This window comes from Oncorhynchus tshawytscha, linkage group LG19 (genome assembly GCF_018296145.1).
Source record: "Oncorhynchus tshawytscha isolate Ot180627B linkage group LG19, Otsh_v2.0, whole genome shotgun sequence".
Classification (NCBI taxonomy): Eukaryota; Metazoa; Chordata; class Actinopteri; order Salmoniformes; family Salmonidae; genus Oncorhynchus; species Oncorhynchus tshawytscha.
In genome coordinates this window covers 50917621-50936858 of record NC_056447.1, presented here as the reverse complement: position 1 = coordinate 50936858, position 19238 = coordinate 50917621, and positions in this window count along the sequence as shown.

The following is a 19238-nucleotide window of genomic DNA, read 5'->3' as shown; positions in this document are numbered from 1 at the left end:
TCTTTCTCCCATCGCGCTCTAGTGACTCCGTGTAGTGAGCCGGGCGCCTGCAAGCTGATTTTGGTCGCCAGTTTGTGTTGCCTCTGTCTGGCTTCTGGGATAAGTGAGCAGTTTGTCAAGAAGCAGTGCGGCTTGCCAGGGTCATGTTTCGGGGGGGGGCATGGCTCTCGACCTTCACCTCTTCCAAGTCCGTATGGGAGTTGAAATGATGGGACAAGACTGTAACTACCAATTGGATACCACGAAAAAAGGGGTAAAAACACACACAAAAAAACAGCAGATCTGACATCAGGCTGATATTCAAAACAACAGATCTGACATCAGGCTGATATTCAAAACAACAGATCTGACATCAGGCTGATATTCAAAACAGCAGATCTGACATCAGGCTGATGTTCAAAACAAAAGATGTGACATCAGGCTGATATTCAAAACAACAGATCTGAAATCACGCTGATGTTCAAAACAACAGATGTGACATCAGGCTGATATTCAAAACAACAGCTCTGACATCAGGCTAATATTCAAAACAACAGATCTGACATCAGGCTGATATTCAAAACAACAGATCTGACATCAGGCTGATATTCAAAACAACAGATCTGGTGCCTTCCGAGTGACACGGCCGTCAAAGGCACTGCATCACAGTGCTTGAGGCGTCACTACAGACCCGGGTCCGACCCCAGGCGGTGTCACAGCCGGCTGTGACTGTAATTCATATCGAAATGAATGACAGACATCCACAAATTAATTCATACCAAACCAAACGTAACATATAGTGTTTTTTGTTTATTAGATAGACAATTGTATTCGTCAAATGCACAGATGTACTTGCAGGGTACAGTGAAAACAGTACAATACATTCATAACAGATTTCCCAACACACTGAGTGTGTGCCCTCAGGCCCATACTCCACTACCACATACAGTGCCTTGCGAAAGTATTCGGTCCCCTTGAACTTTGCGACCTTTTGCCACATTTCAGGCTTCAAACATACAGATATAAAACTGTATTTTTTTGTGAAGAATCAACAACAAGTGGGACACAATCATGAAGTGGAACGACATTTATTGGATATTTCAAACTTTATTAACAAATCAAAAACTGAAAAATTGGGCGTGCAAAATTATTCAGCCCCTTTACTTTCAGTGCAGCAAACTCTCTCCAGAAGTTCAGTGAGGATCTCTGAATGATCCAATGTTGACCTAAATGACTAATGATGATAAATACAATCCACCTGTGTGTAATCAAGTCTCCGTATAAATGCACCTGCACTGTGATAGTCTCAGAGGTCCGTTAAAAGCGCAGAGAGCATCATGAAGAACAAGGAACACACCAGGCAGGTCCGAGATACTGTTGTGAAGAAGTTTAAAGCCGGATTTGGATACAAAAAGATTTCCCAAGCTTTAAACATCCCAAGGAGCACTGTGCAAGCGATAATATTGAAATGGAAGGAGTATCAGACCACTGCAAATCTACCAAGACCTGGCCGTCCCTCTAAACTTTCAGCTCATACAAGGAGAAGACTGATCAGAGATGCAGCCAAGAGGCCCATGATCACTCTGGATGTACTGCAGAGATCTACAGCTGAGGTGGGAGACTCTGTCCATAGGACAACAATCAGTCGCATATTGCACAAATCTGGCCTTTATGGAAGAGTGGCAAGAAGAAAGCCATTTCTTAAAGATATCCATAAAAAGTGTTGTTTAAAGTTTGCCACAAGCCACCTGGGAGACACACCAAACATGTGGAAGAAGGTGCTCTGGTCAGATGAAACCAAAATTGAACTTTTTGGCAACAATGCAAAACGTTATGTTTGGCGTAAAAGCAACACATCTCATCACCCTGAACACACCATCCCCACTGTCAAACATGGTGGTGGCAGCATCATGGTTTGGGCCTGCTTTTCTTCAGCAGGGACAGGGAAGATGGTTAAAATTGATGGGAAGATGGATGGAGCCAAATACAGGACCATTCTGGAAGAAAACCTGATGGAGTCTGCAAAAGACCTGAGACTGGGACGGAGATTTGTCTTCCAACAAGACAATGATCCAAAACATAAAGCAAAATCTACAATGGAATGGTTCAAAAATAAACATATCCAGGTGTTAGAATGGTCAAGTCAAAGTCCAGACCTGAATCCAATCGAGAATCTGTGGAAAGAACTGAAAACTGCTGTTCACAAATGCTCTCCATCCAACCTCACTGAGCTCGAGCTGTTTTGCAAGGAGGAATGGGAAAAAATTTCAGTCTCTCGATGTGCTAAACTGATAGAGACATACCCCAAGCGACTTACAGCTGTAATCGCAGCAAAAGGTGGCGCTACAAAGTATTAACTTAAGGGGGCTGAATAATTTTGCACGCCCAATTTTTCAGTTTTTGATTTGTTAAAAAAGTTTGAAATATCCAATAAATGTCGTTCCACTTCATGATTGTGTCCCACTTGTTGTTGGTTCTTCACAAAAAAATACAGTTTTATATCTTTATGTTTGAAGCCTGAAATGTGGCAAAAGGTCGCAAAGTTCAAGGGGGCCGAATACTTTCGCAAGGCACTGTATCTACAACACAAAATCGTATGTTATCGTGTGTTTTGGATGCATGTGTCTACGTTTGTGTTGCTTCCCCGCTGTTCCATAAGGTGTATTTCTATCTGTTGTTTAAATCTAATTTTACTGCTATGTAGTACTGTTCGCCTCCCATAGTCTGTTCTGGACTTGTGGACTGTGAAGAGCCCTCTGGTGGCACGTCTTGTGGGGTATGCATGTCTGAGCTATGTGCTAGTCGTTTAAACAGACAGCGCTGTGTTTTCAACATGTCAATACCTCTCATAAATAAAAGTAGCGATTGAGTCAATCTCTCGTCCACTTTGAGCCAGGCAAGATTGACATGCATATTATTAATATTTGCTCGCTGTGTACATCCAAGGGCCAGCCGTGCAGCCCTGTTCTGAGCCAATTGAAATTTTCCTCAGTCCCTGTTTGTGGCACCTGACCACACGACTGAACAGTAGTCCAGGTGCGACAAAACTAGGGCCTGTAGGACCTGTCATGTTGATAGGGCTGTTAAGAAGGCAGAGCAGCGCTTTATTATGGACAGACTTCTCCCCATTTTAGCTACTGTTGTATCATTATGTTTGACCATGACAGTTTACAATTCAGGGTTACTCCAAGCAGATTAGTCACCTCAACGTCCTCAATTTCCACATGATTTATTACAAGATTTAGTTGAGGTTTACGGTTTAGTGAATGATTTGTCCGAAATACAATGCTTTTTAATTTTAGAAATATTTAGGACTAACCTATTTCTAGCCACCCATTCTGAAACTAACTGCAGCTCTCCGTTAAGTGTTGTAGTCATTTCAGTCGCTGTAGTAGCTGACGTGTATAGTGTTGAATCATCCGCGTACATAGACACACTGGCTTTACTCAGAGCCAGTGGCATGTAAATTTTAAAGATTGAAAAAGTAAGGGGCCTAGACAGCTGCCCTGTGGAATTCCTGATTCTACCTGGATTATGTTGGAGAGGCTTCCATTAAAGAACACCCTCTGTGTTCTGTTAGACAGGTAACTCTTTATCCACAATATAGCAGGGGGTGTAAAGCCATAACACATACGTTTTTCCACCAGCAGACTACGATCGATAATGTCAAAAGCCGTACTGAAGTCTAACAAAACAGCTCCCACAATCTTTTTATCATCAATTTCTCTCAGCCAATCATCAGTCATTTGTGCTGTGCTTGTTGAATGTCCTTCCCTAGAAGCGTGCTGAAATTCTGTTGTCATTTGTTTACTGTAAAATAGGATTGTCTGGTCAAACACCATTTTCCCCAGAGGTTTACTAAGGGTTGGTAACAGGCCGATTGGTCAACTATTTGACCCAGTAAAGGGAGCTTTACTATTCTTAGCTAGCGGAATGACTTTTGATTCCCTCCAGGCCTGAGGACATACACTTTCCAGTAGGCTTAAATTGAAGATATGGCAAATAGGAGTGGCAATATCGTCCGCTACTATCCTCAGTAAATTTCCAACCAATTTGTCAGACCCCCGGTGGCTTGTCATTGTTGATAGACGACCATCATTTTTTCACCTCTTCCTAACTCACTTCACATAATTCAAAATGACAATTCTTGTCTTTCATAATTTGGTTTCATTTTTTTTTACCTTTATTTAACTAGGCAAGTCAGTTAAGAACAAATTCTTATTTTCAATGACGGCCTAGGAACAGTGGGTTAACTGCCTGTTCAGGGGCAGAATGACAGATTTGTACCTTGTTTTTTCCCCAACATTTCATTGAAGGTGCTCCAAAGCTTTTTACTGTCATTCTTTATGTCATTTATCTTTGTTTCATGGTGTAGTTTCTTATTCTTTTTATTCAGTTTAGTCACATGATTTCTCAAGTTGCAGTACGTTAGCCAATCGGTTGTGCAGCCAGACTTATTTGCCATTTCTTTTGCCTCATCCCTCACAACCATACCATTTTTCAATTTCTCATCAATCCATGGGGATTTAACAGTTTTTACAGTCTTAATGGGTTCATGCTTATTAGTAACTGGGATAAGCAATTTCATAAATGTGTCAAGTGCAACATCTGTTTGCTCCTCATTGCACACCATGGACCAACAAATATTCTTTACATCAACAACGTAAGAATCATTACAAAACATATTGTATGACCTCTTATACACTATATTAGGCCCAGCCTGACCTCTTATACACTATATTAGGCCCAGCCTGACCTCTTATACACTATATTAGGCCCAGCCTGTGGAACTTTGGTTTTCCTACATATGGCTAATCTATTGTGATCACTACATCCAATGGATCTGGATACTGCTTTCAAGCTCATTTCTGCAGCATTAGTAAAGATGTGATCAATACATGTTGATGATTTCATTCCTGTGCTGTTTATAACTACCCTGGTAGGTTGACTGAGGCACTGGTTTCAGTTTGAAGCTTTTTCTTGAGCTTGATGAAAGTAAGTCCATATTTAAATCACCCAGAAAATATACCTCTCTCTTGATATCTCATACATTATCAAGCATTTCACACATCACGCTCCCATTGTGCGATGGGGGCAGGATAAATGTCCCGAGCAGCAATGTGGGGGTAGAATGTCACAGGCGCAGGGAAAGCAGATAACTGCCGAGTGGTGGCCATTTATCAGATGGTGTGGAGGAAGAAGCTATTGGCCAGTCTGACCGTTTCTGCCATGATGCTCCTATACTGCTCTCGTCAAAGTGATGGAAGCGGGGAGAACAGGCCGTGGCTCGGGTGGTTGAGGTCCTTGATGATCTTACATTTGACATTTTAGTCATTTACCAGACGCTCTTATCCAAAGCGATTTACAGGAGCGATTAGGTTTAACTGCCTTCCTCAAGGGCACAGTTTTTCACCTAGTCGGCTCGGGGATTGGAACCAGCGATACAGCGTGACAGTAGGCTCTCGATGGTGCTCCTGTAGAACACTGTGAGGGCCCTCGGGGATTGGAACCAGCGATACAGCCTGACAGTATGCTCTCGATGGTGCTCCTGTAGAACACTGTGAGGGCGCTCAGGATTGGAACCAGCGATACAGCCTGACAGTATGCTCTCGATGGTGCTCCTGTAGGACACTGTGAGGACCCTCGGGGACAGGTCACATTTCTTAAGCCTTTTATGTTTATTCCATGGCCAAATATCTCTTTAGTTATACCTTTTAAGCCCCATGGTCCCTCAACTTTGGACACTTTGAAACTCTCCATCTTACCTATATAAACCCCCCTTACGTTCCCTGTACTGCTTCCTTCACATGTTCTTCTCCAGATTTGATAACGTCTTGACTCAGTAACACAAAGTGTTGTGGTGGTTTTGCTACCTTTTTTTCACCTGTGTAATGCAGTCCTCGTCCTGCATATTCTGGGGTTCAGACTGAATACAGTGATAAATGTGTTGCTCACAACTGACAACAGCCACGTGGACCTGTTAAAAATGACAAGAATGGTGTAGTTATAGCTGCGTTGAGACATGGCTTCCTTGTTTTGAGACTGTTAAGTGTGTTTCTCATTCCGCAGGAGTTGGCATAGTATTTTATATTAAACCTACCTTATACAGTACAACCAGTTTTTCCATTTGTAACTCACCCATCAAAATCACAAATTCAAAATCACAACGACCATCCTACCGATCCTTGACTTTGGCGATGTCATTTACAAAATAGCCTCCAACACTCTACTCAGCAAATTGGATGCAGTCTATCACAGTGCCATCCGTTTTGTCACCAAAGTCCCATACACTACCCACCACTGCAACCTGTATGCTCTCGTTGGCTGGCCCTCGCTTCATGTCCGTCGCCAAACCCACTGGCTGCAGGTCATCTATAAGTCATTGCTAGGTAAAGCCCCGCCTTGTCTCAGCTCACTGGTCACCATAACAGCACCCACCCGCAGCACGCGCTCCATCCAGCAGGTATATTTCACTGGTCACCCCCAAAGCCAATTCCTACTTTGGCCGCCTTTCCTTCCAGTTCTCTGCTGCCAATGCCTGGAATGAACTGCTGGAGACTCATATCTCCCTCACTAGCTTTAAGCACCAGCTGTCAGAGCAGCTCACAGATCACTGCACCTGTACATAGCCCATCTGTAAATAGCCCATCCAACTACCTCATCACCATATTGTTATTTATTTTATTTATTTTGCACCCCAGTACCACTACTTGCAGACTCATCTTCTGCACATCTATCACACCAGTGTTTAATTTGCCATACTGTAATAATTTTGCCACTATGGCCTATTCATTGCCTCACCCCCCTTATCCTACCTCATTTGCACACAATGTATATAGACTTTCTCCATTGTATTATTGACTTTATGTTTGTTTATTCCATGTGTAACTTTGTTTGTGTCGCACTGCGTTGCTTTATTTTGGCCAGGTTGCAGTTGTAAATGAGAACTTGTTCTCAACTAGCCTACCTGGTTAAATAAAAGTTAAATAAAATAAAAATAAGAAAATAGACTGAGGTACTATAACCCTGCTATTGATAATAGACTGAGGTACTATAATGACAATACAGAGGCGGATGCAAGATGCAAGCAACGATGGTTTAATGAATACAGTTTACAGCAGCAACAGGACAGACAGACTGTACTTAGACGGAATCCGACCCAGGGACTAGGGCGCATCTTCCGATGATAGCGTGCTGAGAAATCCAGGGGAGTGTGTCCGGATGGGTAGGAGGAAGCACAGCAGATAATCCACACAAGGGCGGTGAGAGATGAGCACGGACACACGACACAACCTCAGAGAAGTAACAACGATCTGACAACAAGAAACACTGGTTACAGAACATATAAAGGGAAGATAAGTGATTCCAGCTGGCACAGACAATCAGGCCGAGATTGGGAACCACGCCCACACAAACACGGGAGAGAGAGAGAGAGAGAGAGAGAGAGAGAGAGAGAGAAGAGAGAGAGAGAGAGAAGAGAGAGAGGGAGGCAGTGGATTCATGAACCGTGACAATACCCCCCTAGGAATGCCTCTTGGCGTTCCCAGGCGAATTTACCTGTCGATTGAAATCATCGATAAGGGAGTGATCCAGAATGTCCCTAGCAGGTACCCAACTTCTCTCCTCCGGGCCGTAACCCTCCCAGTCCACCAGGTACTGGAATCCGCGTCCCCTCCTTCTAGAGTCCAAAATACGATTGACAGAAAAGGTGGGTTCCCCATCAACAAGTCGTGGCGGCGGGGGAACCGGGACCGGCGGGTTAATGCGTGCCTGAAACACAGGTTTTATTTTAGACACATGAAAGGTAGGATGAATTCTCCTATACGCCGGAGGAAGCTTGAGCCGGACCGCCACCGGACTAATGATCCTGGTGACTTTGAACGGGCCGATAAATTTGGGGGCAAGCTTGTTCGAAACGGATCGGAGTGGAATGTTCTTAGTAGAAAGCCACACTCTTTGGCCAACGACGTATACCGGAGGCTTCGACCGGTGGCGATCGGCCTTAGCCTTGGTGCGCGCCCCCACCCGGAGAAGAGTCTCACGGGCTCTGCTCCATGCGTGACGGCACCTCTGGATGAAAGCGTGAGCGGAGGGAACAGTGACCTCGGACTCCGTACTGGGAAAGATAGGTGGCTGGTAACCTAAACTACACTCAAACGGAGAGAGACCCGTGGCTGCCACTGGCAACGAATTGTGAGCGTACTCAACCATAGAGAGTTGTTGACTCCAGGAAGAGGGATTCTTAGAAACCAAACATCGCAACACTCTCTCCAAATCTTGGTTGGCCCTCTCCGTTTGACCGTTGCTCTGGGGATGAAACCCTGAAGACAGGCTGACACACGCTCCCAGTAACCTACAAAACTCTTGCCAAAACTTGGACACAAATTGGGGCCCCCTGTCAGAAACTACGTCCATCGGCAGGCCATGTAAGCGAAAGACGTGATCCACGACAGTTACCGCTGTCTCCTTGGCAGATGGTAATTTAGGCAAGGGAATAAAATGAGCCGCCTTCGAGAACCGGTCCACCACGGTCAAAACAACCGTCTTGCCCTGGGAGGGCGGGAGGGCGGTAACAAAATCTAGCGCGATGTGGGACCAGGGTCTCGAAGGGACCGACAGCGGTTGGAGTAACCCATCTGGGGGTCGATTAGAAGTCTTCCCAGTGGCACAAACCGAGCAAGCCAAGACAAAACTGTGAATGTCACGAGCCATCAGTGGCCACCAAAAGCGTTGCTTAACCAAAAAGCTAGTGCGGCTGACTCCTGGATGACACGCTACGTTGGAGCAATGCCCCCACCGAATAACATCGGACCGACACCCCTCCGGCACAAACAACCGATTAGGCGGGCAACCGGGCGGAGGCGTTACCCCTTCTAAGGCCGTTTTGACCCTCGATTCAACCTCCCATGTGAGTGTGGAGACCACTAGGGTCCCGGGTAGGATGCACTCGGGAGTGGATGGGCGTTCGGAATGGTCAAAAATGCGAGAAAGGGAATCGGGTTTGACATTCTTGGAACCCGGGCGATACGAGAGAGAGAAGTCAAAACGTCCGAAAAAGAGTGCCCACCGCGCCTGCCTGGAGTTGAGTCGCTTGGCGGTTCTGATATATTCTAAATTTTTGTGATCGGTCCAAACTATAAAAGGTACCCCGAACCCTCTAACCAATGGCGCCACTCCTCCAGTGCTAACTTCACTGCCAACAACTCTCTGTTGCCAATGTCGTAGTTGCGTTCCGCAGGTGATAACCGATGGGAAAGGAACGCGCAAGGGTGCATCTTGTCGTCAGAAGAGGAACGTTGGGAAAGTACCGCACCTACCCCCACCTCTGAAGCGTCCACCTCCACCACGAACTGACGCGAGGGATCGGGAGCTATGAGGATGGGAGCCGAAACAAAGCGGCTCTTGAGTTTGGCGAATGCAGCCTCGGCTGTATCGGACCACCTGAACGTCACTCTGGGGGAGGTTAAGGCGGTAAGAGGAGCGACTATCTGGCTAAAGTTGCGAACGAAACGCCGGTAGAAATTGGCGAATCCCAGAAACCTCTGTAGGGCCTTACGGGAATCTGGGCTTGGCCAATCCACCACAGCCTTAACCTTGTCAGGATCCATGCGAATACCTTCAGTCGAGACGATGTAACCTAGGAATGGAACGGATTGTGCATGAAAAATGCATTTCTCCGCCTTGACAAAAAGTCCATTCTCCAACAACCTCTGAAGCACTCGTCTGACATGCTGAACGTGTTCCTGGAGAGAAGAAGAAAAAATCAGTATGTCATCCAGGTAAACATATATGAACTGATCAATCATATCTCTCAGCACGTCATTGACGAGTGCCTGGAAAACCACTGGGGAGTTGGATAGCCCAAAAGGCATGACCAAATATTCTAAGTGCCCTCTGGGGGTGTTAAACGCAGTCTTCCATTCGTCCCCCCCCCTTATGCGAACCAAATGATATGCATTCCGTAAATCCAACTTAGTGAACACGGATGCTCCCTGTAACCTTTCAAAGGCTGAGGACATCAACGGTAAGGGATAGGTATTCTTCACTGTGATGTTATTCAACCCACGGTAATCAATGCAAGGACGCAGAGAACCGTCCTTCTTCCCCACAAAGAAGAACCCCGCCCCCGCTGGAGAAGAGGAAGGACGAATGAATCCAGATGCCAGAGAATCAGAGATGTATCTCTCCATAGCCTCCCTCTCAGGAACAGAGAGTGAATATAACTTGCCTTTAGGCGGAGACTCACCTGGCAATAATTCTATTGCACAGTCATAGGGACGATGCGGAGGAAGAGAAGCAGCACGGGACTTACTGAACACCTCCTTCAGGTCGAGGTATTCAACGGGCACGTTAGACAAATCCACTGCCTCCTCTAGAAACACAGAATCAGACACAGACGAACAAGCAGACACCAAACAGGACTCAAGGCACTTGTTACTCCACATGGATATAGAGTTATGACCCCAGTCAACTCTGGGGTTGTGTTGGGTGAGCCAAGGGTGGCCGAGAACTAATGGTGCAAGGGGTGAGTCCATGAGTAGAAATGATAGTGTCTCAGTGTGATTGCCAGAAGTGATGAGTGTGATAGGTTCAGTGGTGTGAGAAATGTTGGGGAGTTCTTGACCATTGAGAGCGTTGACGGATATCTTGTGCGAGAGTGAGGTGATAGGAATCTGGAGTTTGTGAGCGAGCTTGAAGTCCATGAAATTACCCTCTGCTCCTGAGTCCAGTAAGGCTTGGGTGTCGTGCGTGTGGGTGGCCCATCTTAGTCTTACCGGGAGGAGAGTAGATGATGAGGTCTTTTCTGTGGTGACACCACCCGATAGTAGCCTCATGCTTACTACCGGGCCTGATCTTTTACCGGGCAGGAGTGGATAAAGTGGCCCGCTCTACCACAGTAGAGACAGAGTCCTTGGGATCTCCGCCTCTCCCCAGCTGCATGGGTTCGTGAGCGGAGGCTGAACTGGCCGTGTTCCCGCCGCTGGCATGCCAGCCCTCCGTGTCGTTATACGGTCTGTTAGGGCATGCTCGGCGGCCAATACGACTCAGACGAGCGTCGACCCTCAAGGCTAGTTCCACTAGTCCATTTAAATTCCTGGGAAGGTCCAGAACATAAATCTCCTTCTGGATCCGGTCCTCCAGCCCATGCAGGAACATGTCCCACTGCGCCTCCTCGTTCCACTGACACTCTGCGGCCAGAGTGCGGAATTGGATGGAGTATTCCGATACTGAACGGTCTCCTTGGCGAAGGTCAGCGAGTAGTCTGGCCGCCTCCCTACCCGCCACGGCCCGATCGAAGACCCTTCTCATCTCCTCGGAGAGTGTCTGGAAAGAGGTGCAGCATGGGTCCTGGTTCGCCCACACCGCCGTTCCCCAAAGAGCCGCTTTGCCTGATAGCAGTGTGAGTACGAATGCTACCTTAGACTGTTCACGGTTGAAGGTCCGTGGCTGCAACGAGAATTGCATGGAACATCTCGTAAGAAAAGCTCTGCAATAGTCAGGATCACCTGAATAACCCTCTGGTGTCGGTAGCCGTGGCTCTAGCTGGGAATCCGGCTCTGGCGGGGCGGGTTGAACTGCCGGTGTAGGTGGCGCATCGAGACCCCTCAGATGTTGTAATTGTTGGGTCAGCTGGGATACCTGCGTCGCAAGGGCTTGTACTGCCCGACCTGTGCTGGAGATGTTCTCCTCTTGTTGATCCATTCTCGTGATACTGCGGGAAATGAATTCGGTCAGACTCGTTGAACTCGCTGCATCCATGGTCTGGTCAGATCGTTCTGTGACAATACAGAGGCGGATGCAAGATGCAAGCAACGATGGTTTAATGAATACAGTTTACAGCAGCAACAGGACAGACAGACTGTACTCAGACGGAATCCGACCCAGGGACTAGGGCGCATCTTCCGATGATAGCGTGCTGAGAAATCCAGGGAGTGTGTCCGGATGGGTAGGAGGAAGCACAGCAGATAATCCACACAAGGGCGGTGAGAGATGAGCACGGACACACGACACAACCTCAGAGAAGTAACAACGATCTGACAACAAGAAACACTGGTTACAGAACATATAAAGGGAAGATAAGTGATTCCAGCTGGCACAGACAATCAGGCCGAGATTGGGAACCACGCCCACACAAACACGGGAGAGAGAGAGAGAGAGAGAGAGAGAGAGAGAGAGAGAGAGAGAGAGAAAGAGAGAGAGGGAGGCAGTGGATTCATGAACCGTGACACTATAACACTGCTATTGATAATAGACTGAGGTACTATAACCCTACTATTGATAATAGACTGAGGTAGTATAACACTGCTATTGATAATAGACTTAGGTACTATAACACTGCTATTGATAATAGACTGAGGTACTATAACCCTGCTATTGATAATAGACTGAGGTACTATAACCCTGCTATTGATAATAGACTGAGGTACTATAACCCTGCTATTGATAATAGACTGAGGTACTATAACACTTCTATTGATAATAGACTGAGGTACTATAAACCTGCTATTGATAATAGACTGAGGTACTATAACCCTGCTATTGATAATAGACTGAGGTACTATAACCCTGCTATTGATAATAGACTGAGGTACTATAACACTGCTATTGATAATAGACTGAGGTACTATAACCCTGCTATTGATAATAGACTGAGGTACTATAACACTGCTATTGATAATAGACTGAGGTACTATAACCCTGCTATTGATAATAGACTGAGGTACTATAACCCTGCTATTGATAATAGACTGAGGTACTATAACCCTGCTATTGATAATAGACTGAGGTACTATAACCCTGCTATTGATAATAGAATGAGGTACTATAACTCTGCTATTGATAATAGACTGAGGTACTATAGCACTGCTATTGATAATAGACTGAGGTACTATAACCCTGCTATTGATAATAGACTGAGGTACTATAACCCTGCTATTGATAATAAACTGAGGTACTATAACCCTGCTGTTGATAATAGACTGAGGCACTATAACACTGCTATTGATAATAGACTGAGGTACTATAACACTGCTATTGATAATAGACTGAGGTACTATAACCCTGCTATTGGTAATAGACTGCGGTACTATAACACTGCTATTGATAATAGACTGCGGTACTATAACCCTGCATTTGATAATAGACTGAGGTACTATAACACTGCTATTGATAATAGACTGAGGTACTATAACCCTGCTATTTATAATAGACTGAGGTACTATAACACTGCTATTGATAATAGACTGAAGTACTATAACCCTGCTATTGATAATAGACTGAGGTACTATAACCCTGCTATTGATAATAGAATGAGGTACTATAACCCTGCTATTGATAATAGACTGAGGTACTATAACCCTGCTATTGATAATAGACTGAGGTACTATAGCACTGCTATTGATAATAGACTGAGGTACTATAACACTGCTATTGATAATAGACTGAGGTACTATAACCCTGCTATTTCTAATAGACTGAGGTACTATAACCCTGCTATTGATAATAGACTGAGGTACTGCAGTTTTGATAATAATACATGTAATCCAACATCTGTGTTCAATTATTCAGTGATTCACATTCACCCAACATAGGATACAATCTACTGCTTGGAAACAGCTGCATTTGCTGCGTTTTAACTTCGAGCATGGCAGTGGCACTGGACTGTTGCTAAGCAACAAAAGAAGCGAATCTGAGGTGCCTTTGAATTAGGGCATTTTAAAGTGCTTGGCTGGCTTACGTAACTGATCAAATACTTGGACAGAAAGCAGAATTAGGAATCATATGTGTTTGGTTGAGGAAGATAACCCATGATCCTTGGGAAATTGTGAAATGTAAAACTTTTGTGTTTCAAAGTGCGTTGATACGTTGTATCCCTAGTGAACAGACCCAGGATCTACATTCTGTTATTTATAGTTCTATGGAGTGTGAGGTGAAGATAGAAATGTGCTGTTGCCATGACAGCAGCAACAGGAAATGGTAAGAGTCATTTACTGCCAGAAGAGTGTAAATAATGGCCTGAAAGTTTCTGCAGGACTTTCTCATCTTGGAAATAAACACACATAGATGAGAACACACACACCCCGTCCCATCCCCTGTAATGCTGTCCCATCCCCCTGTAATCTTCCTCCCCGTCCCATCCCCCTAGCCTGCTGTCCTCTTCCCCGTCCCATCCCCCTAGCCTGCTGTCCTCTTCCCCGTCCCATCCCCCTAGCCCTGCTGTCCTGTCCTTCCCCATCCCATCCCCATGCTCTCCTGTCCTCTTCCCCATCCCATCCCCCTGGTCTGCTGTCCTCTTCCCCGTCCCATCTCCCTAGCCTGCTGTCCTCTTCCCCGTCCCATCCCCCTGGTCTGCTGTCTTCTTCACCGTCCCATCCCCCTGGTCTGCTGTCCTCTTCCCCGTCCCATCCCCCTAGCCTGCTGTCCTCTTCCCCGTCCCATCCCCCTAGCCTGCTGTCTTCTTCACCATCCCATCCCCTGGTCTGCTGTCCTCTTCCCCGTCCCATCCCCCTAGCCTGCTGTCCTCTTCCCCATCCCATCCCCTAGCCCTGCTGTCCTCTTCACCATCCCATCCCCATGCTCTGCTGTCCTCTTCCCTGTCCAATCCCCCTAGCCTGCTGTCCTCTTCCCATCCCATCCCCTGGACTGCTGTCCTCTTCCCCGTCCCATCTCCCCTGTCCTGCTGTCCTCTTCCCATCCCATCCCCTAGTCTGCTGTCCTCTTCCCCGTCCCATCCCCCTAGCCTGCTGTCCTCTTCCCATCCCATCCCCCTAGTCTGCTGTCCTCTTCCCCGTCCCATCCCCCTAGCCTGCTTTCCTCTTCCCTGTCCCATCCCCCTAGCCTGCTGTCCTCTTCATCGTCCCATCCCCATGCTCTACTGTCCTCTTCCCTGTCCAATCCCCCTAGCCTGCTGTCCTCTTCCCCGTCCCATCCCCCTGGACTGCTGTCCTCTTCCCCGTCCCATCCCCCTGTCCTGCTGTCCTCTTCCCCATCCCATCCCCCTAGCCTGCTGTCCTTTTCATTGTCCCATCCCCATGCTCTGCTGTCCTCTTCCCCATCCCATCCCCCTAGCCTGCTGTCCTCTTCCCCGTCCCAATACCCTGGTCTGCTGTCCTCTTCCCCGTCCCATCCCCTGGTCTGCTGTCCTCTTCCCCGTCCCATTCCCCTGTCCTGCTGTCCTCTTCCCCGTCCCATCCCCCTGGTCTGCTGTCCTCTTCCTCTTCCCCGTCCCATCCCCCTAGCCTGCTGTGCTCTTCCCCGTCCCATCCCCCTAGCCTGCTGTACTCCTCCCCGTCCCATCCCCCTAGCCTGCTGTCCTCTTCACCGTCCCATCCCCATGCGCTGCTGTCCTCTTCCCCCCTGCTGTCCTCTTCAATCCCCTGTCCTGCTGTCCTCTTCACCGTCCCATCCCCCTGTCCTGCTGTCCTCCTCCCGTCCCATCCCCCTAGCCTGCTGTCCTCTTCACCGTCCCATCCCCCTGGTCTGCTGTCCTCTTCCCCGTCCCATCCCCTGGTCTGCTGTCCTCTTCCCCGTCCCATCCCCTAGCCTGCTGTCCTCTTCCCCGTCCCATCCCACTAGCCTGCTGTCCTCTTCCCCGTCCCATCCCCCTGTCCTGCTGTCCTCTTCCCCGTCCAATCCCCCTGTCCTGCTGTCCTCTTCCCCGTCCCATCCCCCTGGTCTGCTGTCCTCTTCCCCATCCCATCCCCCTGTCCTGCTGTCCTCTTCCCCATCCCATCCCCCTGTCCTGCTGTCCTCTTCCCCGTCCCATCCCCCTAGCCTGCTGTCCTCTTCCCCGTCCCATCCCCCTGTCCTGCTGTCCTCTTCCCCGTCCCATCCCCCTAGCCTGCTGTCCTCTTCCCCATCCCATCCCTCTAGCCTGCTGTCCTCTTCCCCATCCCATCCCCCTGTCCTGCTGTCCTCTTCCCCGTCCCATTTCCCTGGTCCTATTAGGCCTGGTTTAAGGTAGAGCACTACCCTGTACATGCATACTTTGTGTCTGCAGATAATTGATGAAGTCCCAGGATAATTACTAGCACATTGTAGAGCAGAGCCCAATAAATAGGCATCTCACACACACACACACACACACACACACACACACACACACACACACACACACACACACACACACACAGCTCTAAGAGCCACTTGGAAGCAGTGAATAGAAAGAGAAACAGCAGAGAGTGAGACATCGATGAGATTACGTAAAAAGACAGCTCTTTCCCTGAGTATCTCTCTCTCTCTCTGTGTATCTCTCTCTCTCTCTGTGTTCTCTCTCTCTCTCTCTTTCTCTGTCTCTCTCTCTGTGTATCTCTCTCTCTCTCTCTCTCTCTCTCTCTCTCTCTCTCTCTCTCTCTCTCTCTCTCTGTGTGTATCTCTCTCTCTCTATGTCTCGCTCTCTCTCTCTCAATTCAATTCAATTCAAGGGCTTTATTGGCATGGGAAACATGTGTTGACATTGCAGAAGCAAGTGAGGTAGATAATATATAAAGTGAAGTCTGCTGTCTCTCTCTGCTGTCTCTCTCTCTGCTGTTTCTCTCTCTGCTGTTTCTCTCTCTGCTGTCTCTCTTTCTGCTGTCTCGCTTTCTGCTGTCTCTCTCTCTGCTGTTGCTCTCTCTGCTGTCTCTCTCTCTGCTGTCTCTCTCTCTGCTGTCTCTCTCTCTGCTGTTTCTCTCTCTCTGCTGTTTCTCTCTCTGCTGTTTCTCTCTCTGCTGTCTCTCTCTCTGCTGTTTCTCTCTCTGCTGTTTCTCTCTCTGCTGTTTCTCTCTCTGCTGTTTCTCTCTCTGCTGTCTCTCTCTCTGCTGTTCTCTCTCTGCTGTTTCTCTCTTTGCTGTCTCTCTCTCTGCTGTTTCTCTCTCTGCTGTTTCTCTCTCTGCTGTTCTCTCTCTGCTGTTTCTCTCTCTGCTGTTTCTCTCTCTGCTGTCTCTCTCTGCTGTTTCTCTCTCTGCTGTTTCTCTCTCTGCTGTTTCTCTCTCTGCTGTTTCTCTCTCTGCTGTTTCTCTCTCTGCTGTTTCTCTCTCTGCTGTTTTTCTCTCTGCTGTTTCTCTCTCTGCTGTTTCTCTCTCTGCTGTTTCTCTCTCTGCTGTCTCTCTCTCTGCTGTTTCTCTCTCTGCTGTTTCTCTCTCTGCTGTTTCTCTCTCTGCTGTTTCTCTCTCTGCTGTTTCTCTTTCTGCTGTCTCTCTCTCTGCTGTTTCTCTCTCTGCTGTTTCTCTCTCTGCTGTTTCTCTCTCTGCTGTTCTCTCTCTGCTGTTTCTCTCTCTGCTGTCTCTCTCTCTGCTGTTTCTCTCTCTGCTGTTTCTCTCTCTGCTGTCTCTCTCTCTGCTGTCTCTCTCTGCTGTTTCTCTCTGCTGTTTCTCTCTCTGCTGTTCTCTCTCTGCTGTCTCTCTCTGCTGTCTCTCTCTCTGCTGTTTCTCTCTCTGCTGTTTCTCTCTCTGCTGTTTTTCTCTCTGCTGTTTCTCTCTCTGCTGTTTCTCTCTCTGCTGTCTCTCTCTCTGCTGTTTCTCTCTCTGCTGTTTCTCTCTCTCTGCTGTTTCTCTCTCTGCTGTCTCTCTCTCTGCTGTCTCTCTCTCTGCTGTCTCTCTCTCTGCTGTCTCTCTCTCTGCTGTTTCTCTCTCTCTGCTGTCTCTCTCTCTGCTGTTTCTCTCTCTGCTGTTTCTCTCTCTGCTGTTTCTCTCTGCTGCTGTCTCTCTCTGCTGTTTTTCTCTCTGCTGTTCTCTCTCTGCTGTTTTCTCTCTGCTGTTTCTCTCTCTGCTGTTTCTCTCTGCTGTTTCTCTGCTGTTTCTCTCTGCTGTCTCTCTCTCTGCTGTTTCTCTCTCTGCTGTTTCTCTCTCTGCTGTCTCTCTCTCTGCTGTTTCTCTCTCTGCTGTTTCTCTCTCTGCTGTTTCTCTCTCTGCTGTTCTCTCTCTGCTGTTTCTCTCTCTGCTGTTTCTCTCTCTGCTGTTTCTCTCTCTGCTGTTTCTCTCTCTGCTGTCTCTCTCTCTGCTGTCTCTCTCTCTGCTGTCTCTCTCTCTCTGCTGTCTCTCTCTCTGCTGTCTCTCTCTCTCTCTGCTGTCTCTCTCTCTACTGTCTCTCTCTCTGCTGTCTCTCTCTCTCTCTCTGTCTCTTCTCTCTGCTGTTTCTCTCTCTGCTGTCTCTCTCTCTGCTGTCTCTCTCTCTGCTGTCTCTCTCTCTCTGCTGTCTCTCTCTCTGCTGTCTCTCTCTCTGCTGTCTCTCTCTCTACTGTCTCTCTCTCTCTTCTCTCTCTCTCTGCTGTCTCTCTCTCTCTGCTGTCTCTCTCTCTGCTGTCTCTCTCTCTGCTGTCTCTCTCTCTCTGCTGGTTCTCTCTCTCTGCTGTCTCTCTCTCTCTGCTGTCTCTCTCTCTCTGCTGTCTCTCTCTCTGCTGTCTCTCTGCTGTCTCTCTCTCTCTCTGCTGGTTCTCTGTTTCTCTCTCTGCTGTTTCTCTCTGCTGTTTCTCTCTCTGTCTCTCTCTCTGCTGTTTCTCTCTCTGCTGTTTCTCTCTCTGCTGTTTCTCTCTCTGCTGTTCTCTCTCTGCTGTCTCTCTCTCTGCTGTCTCTCTCTCTGCTGTTTCTCTCTCTGCTGTTTCTCTCTCTGCTGTTTCTCTCTCTGCTGTTTCTCTCTCTGCTGTTTCTCTCTTTCTGCTGTTTCTCTTCTCTGCTGTTTCTCTCTCTGCTGTTTCTCTCTCTGCTGTCTCTCTCTCTGCTGTCTCTCTCTGCTGTTTCTCTCTCTGCTGTTTCTCTCTCTGCTGTCTCTCTCTCTGCTGTCTCTCTCTGCTGTCTCTCTCTCTGCTGTCTCTCTGCTGTTTCTCTCTCTGCTGTCTCTCTGCTGTTTCTCTGCTGTTTCTCTGCTGTTTCTCTGCTGTTTCTCTGCTGTTTCTCTGCTGTTTCTCTCTCTGCTGTCTCTCTCTCTGCTGTCTCTCTCTCTCTGCTGTTTCTCTCTCTGCTGTCTCTCTCTCTGCTGTTTCTCTCTGCTGTTTCTCTCTCTGCTGTTTCTCTCTCTGCTGTCTCTCTCTCTGCTGTCTCTCTCTGCTGTCTCTCTCTCTGCTTTCTCTCTCTGCTGTTTCTCTCTCTGCTGTCTCTCTCTCTGCTGTTTCTCTCTCTGCTGTCTCTCTCTCTGCTGTTTCTCTCTCTGCTGTCTCTCTCTCTGCTGTTTCTCTCTCTGCTGTTTCTCTCTCTGCTGTTTCTCTCTCTGCTGTTTCTCTCTCTGCTGTCTCTCTCTCTGCTGTCTCTCTCTCTGCTGTTTCTCTCTCTGCTGTCTCTCTCTGC